Source organism: Condylura cristata, unplaced genomic scaffold (assembly GCF_000260355.1).
Source record: "Condylura cristata isolate star-nosed mole 26May11 unplaced genomic scaffold, ConCri1.0 scaffold00016, whole genome shotgun sequence".
NCBI lineage: Eukaryota > Metazoa > Chordata > Mammalia > Eulipotyphla > Talpidae > Condylura > Condylura cristata.
The window spans coordinates 42,819,857-42,826,021 of NW_004567117.1; the positions used below are offsets into that span (position 1 = coordinate 42,819,857).

General features: G+C 36.2%; 1 protein-coding gene across 3 annotated transcripts in view; it reads right to left on the reverse strand.

Annotated features, from left to right (window-relative positions):
- Positions 1–297, reverse strand: part of CDH19 (cadherin 19, type 2) — a 52,194-nt gene extending 51,897 nt beyond the window's left edge. Inside the window, exon 1 of one of the 3 annotated variants that reach the window (XM_012725892.1) lies at positions 18–245. The gene's annotated coding sequence lies outside the window, so the exon portion shown is untranslated. Of the gene's footprint in view, positions 1–17 lie in introns of all 3 variants that reach the window. The other 2 variants (XM_004683962.2, XM_012725893.1) reach the window with 2 other exon arrangements.
- Between the last annotated feature and the right edge of the window lie 5,868 nt (positions 298–6,165).

The window sequence follows — 6,165 nt, forward strand, 5'->3', positions numbered from 1 at the left end:
GAGCATCACATTCTTACCTGTGTGTCTTCAAGTTCTAGTTCTGTAGAAAATGAAATTCAGAATTCACCATCAAGACCGAGGGTGCAGGGGGCGAGATGGTCCCTTTGTGCTCCACAGGCTTTTCCTGCAGCCGTACATGCCTCGCTGCTCTGAGATACAGATGCTTGCGCTTTTAGTACCACGACCCTCAGTATGTCACTGCTTACTGAAGGCTATTTTGGGTTCTCTGAGTAGAGCCAGGAACACTGAGTCTTTTGTGCAAAATATCATAAGGGCACTCTGATGACCGTTCAGTTGGGCATTAAAATGCAGACAGTTCAGTGAGAAGTATGAGTTGATTACATTTCCTTTTTTCCCTTTCCCTAAGAACAAGCAAAAAGAAAATAAAGTACTTATTGGTTCAGGGTGATAAGCAGGATATTGAGTTTATGCAAGAGCATTCTGCATGAGGAAGTACTCTCACTGGGGTATTCGCTGTTGAGACAAATAGTCAACTTAAAGCAGGCACAAAAGTTACTAAAAAGGGAAGTACTTTTCCACTGGGTGTTTTTGCCTTCTGGATGTGCCTTAATTCAGTCATTTTAGCCCAGGAATCGAGTATGACATTAAAAAAAAAAAAAGTCCAATATCTAAATTACCATCTTCATTCCCTTAGTGTATTTAGTATTCATTCATTTAGTACCTTAGTGTATTTAGTATTTACTCCCTAAGTGTACTTAGTACCTAAACACACTTGATGCTTTTATAATTATATTTTGTTATAGTTAGTTACTGCTACTTGTTATAAAATACATGATATTATGTTCCATGCTGTTTACTCATGCTGTGTTTCATTAAAAATAATCTTTGAGCCAAATCAGAGATAGGTTAAAACAGAACAGTATTTAGAATTATGGTTGAGTTCCATTTAATATTTTAAATATTTACATATGCAGTTATTGTGAGGAGACAGTCTCAAGGTCAGAGATACTTGAGCCCTGCAAAATGAATGCATTGTCATTGCTTTTTAATCTCGACAAAGGATGGAGAGTAGGAAAAGACCTATATATAACTGCCAGTGAGAATTAGATGATTATATGATATCTGACTTGTGCTTACCTCACTTTGGGATTGAAAAAAGCAGATGTTATTTGATAAATAAAATATGTTACTGTACTATACAGCAAACCAAAGAAAAATAAGCTTTGTCCCACAGTTTGAAAAAGAAAGATGTAGTAAGAACTTTTACCCTCCAAGAAATGGTGTGTGTTCAAAATACAGTACTATCAACTATAGGTGTTTTCCATCATATCTCTAGAAGGTATTCACCTTGTTTAACAGACTTTATTTCTGAGCAACCCACCATTTATTCTTCCCCAGTCTTCATAACCACCATTCTGTCTGTTTCTATGAGTTTGCCTAATCCTGATACCTCATATAAGTGAAACAAAGCCATGTCTACCCTTTAAGTGACTTGCATATTATCCTTGAGATTCATCCAATTAATTGCATATGGTGGCAGGGTTTCTGTTTTCAGGCCATATAATAGTATATGCATAAAAATCCTCTTTATACATTCATTAATTAATGGACATTTCTAGTTTTCCCATGTCTTGACATTGTGGCTAATACCAAATTAAACATGATGGTACAGATATATCATTGAGCTCTTGATTTCAACTCTGTGGGAATGGTTAAGAAAATGGTATTCTCAAGTTTAACTTTTTTAAAGAAATTCTTATTGTTTTCCATACCCAATATAATACACACAGATTCCAATTTCTTCACGTCCTGTCAATTCCATATATATGGACATATACACATCATCCTAGCAGTGAATGTGGTTTGATTTGAATTTTTTCTGATGATTTGTTAAGTTGCATAACTTTTCATATACCTACTGGCCAAGTATATGCTTTCTTGGGACATAATTCATTCAAGATCTTTGCCCACTTTTTAATGGCTTATTTGCATTTATACTACTGAACAATAGGAGTTTCTGACATATTTAGTGTATTAACCCTTTAGGTATCAAATGCTTTCTCCCTTTCTGTAAGTTGCCTTTTCTACAAATTGATGGTTGTCATTGCTATGGAAGGGAAAGAAGGTGGGTAACTGAAGTCATCTGTATGCTGATGAATGGGAACTCGAAATTCTGGCAGTTCTGAGTACCTGGATCATGACGTCATCTGTTTCTCAGCATGGAAGCTTGAGTTTGGATATCAGTCTTATTACAGTGCTTATTACTTTGTGATCTCCTTTCAGTTATTTGTTTATTACTGTAAGATTGTGTATTTTTCATCAGTGTCCCAGTGTATAGAAAACCTATAGGTACCCCTGTTCCATGTCAAATGTATAGCAATTTAATTAAACATCTTCCAAACACCACCTTAGCTGATTCAGCAAAAAGCAGTGACAAGTAAGTAATGTTAGGAGAATGCAGGGATTTGTGAGCAAACCTTGAGAAATGCACCTGGGAAAACGAAGGAAAGCAAAGGCAGGGCAGTTTAGAAAAGTTCTTTCAGGAAGAGTAAAAGCTGTCTAGGGGTTCAGGATAGTAGTGAGTAGGAAAAACAAGAACTTTGACTAAAAATATCTAGTGAACTCAGTGATGGGAAACCCACGGGGATTACAATTGAGATGAAAAATAAATGTAAATAATGATGTAAGAATAAACTATTATATTAATAAAAAAGCAGGAAAAAATATCTAGTGAATAAGCAGGTAATTATTTTCTTAATTTTTCATTTTAAAAGCACCAATAAATGTTGAAATTTCTCCTTACAAAATACTTCTTCAATAATTTACTGCTTCATGACATACTCTCATCAAATTTTTACATGATTAGGTTGAAATTATTTCTTTTTTTCTCCCCTACCTGAATAAGATTTCATGTAATTTCCTCCTGATAAGTGGAAAATGCAGTGGAAAGTAATCCATAAATTTTTACAATGACTTAATTCCATCAGTCCTATCTCATCTGCATTTTTGGTTGTATCATAGAGATAATAGATCCTTCCTGAATTTCAGCTTAACTATTGCTAAGAGAGGGGAAATATTTCTTAAGAGTAATTTGTGCTCATATTAAAATCAAATTTATTGGGTTACTTTACATAGGTATTTATAACAGATAATCAATTTAATGAAGTCACACACTGATCTTAATTGTATTCTGCATAAAACATACCATTCCAAACTATACACTCTTATGAAATTTACTCTTTTCTCAGTGTGATTTCTTCAGTCCTGGTTTTCCTTTGAGTGGTGTTACATCAAGCAGGAGATGCTGATCCACACACACTTGCTCCTTCGGGTCATAAGCTAAGTCCTTGAGTATCATGTTGAATGTGTACTCTGCTTGAAAAGGTGTAATCTCAACTCTAAGTGGTACTGCATACTGTATCAGGCAGGAAACAACATGCTTGAAGAGACCTTTAGAATAGTGAGTGATAGATGGTTATGTAAGAAAGGTGAATCTCGTGGTTAAGCATTCCCCTCTCCCTATGAGAGTCACAGACATTACACTAAAGATTACTAGAAGTCTCTGCACCACAGAAAAAATGCAAGGAGGTGAACAATTCCTAAGACTTTGATACTCCTGACGTGGAAACTGTGGTAAACAACCATCAGCTCTCATGTACAATATGGGAAATGCTATAAATGCCATCTACCTGCAGGCTGTGGAACAGGGTTTCATGTTTCAGAATCACTCAAGCCAGGAGTGTAGTGAGTTCATCTAAATAAAGATTTAAGTTAAAATATGACAATTCATCAGTGCACTGAAAAGTCACTGATTTCTTTTTCCACCAGATAAGTAAGATATGTGTGCTTCACTGACTAACTTACAGACTGGAGGAACCAATGAAGTTCAGCTAACACCAGGCAGAAAGAGGAAAACCCAATGTTCAGGTCTGAAGCTTCAATCACAAAGCTTGGGTCTACGGACTTTGCAGAATAGACCATCAAGTGCCTGCAGCTGGGTATTTTACTTCATTCCCATCAGATGTGGTGAGGTTGATAGAATTTAAGGTCTGTGTTTGCATCATCATTTTGTTGGAGCATTCTTTTTCAAAACCATATTCATGTACGGTGGTGGAAAAATAACTCAAGATTATCTATCTCCTGTCTGTCTGTCTATAGTTATGCCGGGCTGTTGAAGACTAGATAAACTAGTCTTGCATCATTAATGTTTGCATCATTAAAAGTGTTTTTTTATGCAAACTGATTTGCACTTACAAATAAAAACACCAAAAAGGGGCCCTCCCTAGTGGCGCAATGGGTAAGGACACAGCACCGCCAGCTGGCAGCAGCCGCTTCAGTGCAAATTCGATCTTGGGCCAGCGGAGGTGACCCACATGGCACAGCAGACTGCTCCTGACCCGCCCGCTGCTCCCCTCAGCAGTGTACTTTGTCCATCTGCCTGTTCTGCTCCCCACTCTGTCTCTGGTGAAGCCTTCCACCACCCCTGCACCTCTGGCCTGAACCCCAGTTCTGTATGCACAAATAAATAAATCTAAAAAAAAAAAAAAAAAAACACCAAACAGGCTACATTTTTTTTCCTATGATCACAATTCTATTAAGTCATATCCAGAAATTTTACAAGATGCTAGAAAGAATATTAATGTGACAACTCCTCTGAATCTAGTCTAATAAAATGCAAATATTTAGAGACTTTCATTTTCATATGTCATAAAGTTTTGGAATGAGGAGAAACACTCTGCCATGTGGCTTCTGTACTTTTTTATGTGCATTCTACTAAGACACCATCAAAGAATAAGAGTGGATTAGTGATTGAAATGGAAATACAAGATGTCATGACAACCAGATTAAAAAAAAAAAACTTTTCTAAGTATATTTTCAATTAAAATGTAAAAAAATAAAGGGCCATATGCTAACATGAGACTTTTCAATAGGCAATAGCAAATATTAATATTTATAATTTTTTTCTCTGCCCAAAGCATGCTTCCTCTGTACTGATTTGTTCACTTAACAATTTATATGATCAACCTTATATTTGTTTTTGTGATTGATTGAGGACATATGGAGGAACTATGTTTATTTTACCTCAAGTAACACTTTTAGTTCTTGAATTATTCATACTTAATACAATTTGGCAAGACTAATACAGAGAGGCAAAGAATAAAAATTAAATATTCTCTTGTAAGGCATAAAAGAAACTCTTACAGATTTGTTGGTTAACCTCTCAATACTTTGTTTTCTTAGTGGAGATGGATTTTGTTTGCTGGGATGAGTATCTCTAAGAATTCATCCCCATGGAATGGAAGATTCATCTAAGGGCACTAAGGGATTACCTTTGGCGTTCACATTAAATCCTCTCACCAACTCTGACCACCTACAAATGCTATAGAATTTCCAATTTACCAGAACGCTGTTGAGACACTCATGGGAAGATGGGTAAAGTGGATTTCAATGTTCAGTTAATCAACTAAGTAATTCAACAGAAAAATCCAAATACATTGAGTTACAGGTTCTATTTTATACCTACAGTCTCTACTGGTTCTTATTTCCTTCTTTGATATTACATATCAATGATATCTAAAATTAAAATATAATCAAACAGAAACAAAAACCAAGTCAGTATGACAAACTCTAGCAGAACATTTGGTTAGTGGTAGGTAAATCTGACTCTGAAATGTACTGTGATAGGGTAGAAAACATTGGAGTAAATTATGATTGATTGGAACTGTGGCTCTTCCATATTTAAAATAAGGGATTAAGAGCAATGTCATTGTTTTCATTTTCTGTAAAATGGCTAGGACTGTCAGAACTTACCCATGTAACATGAAGATGCTACAGGAACCTTGCTCATGCTTACAAACTATCACTTTTTCTTGTGCGCAAACAAAATTTATTCCCTGCCAATATTTTTAAAGATTGGATGATGATGCAAATTAAACAAATGTGTTTTGACTCTATGGTAGTATTTTTTATAAATGGCCTTCAAGGAAGTCAACAGTCAGGGAGAGGCTGGCTGCCTGCAGTAACCAAGCCACTCCAGATCTGTGCTTTCTTACAGGAGCAAAGAGGGGCATGAGTAACCACAGCACCAGACCAAACCAGGATTGCCAAGAGGACCAAGGGCAGCTTGTGCTAAGAGAGACGTGAGCATAAGTATCTCGTGCAGCTCTTCCCGTGGCTCTAAAGGACCTTGCCTTCCCGGACTTG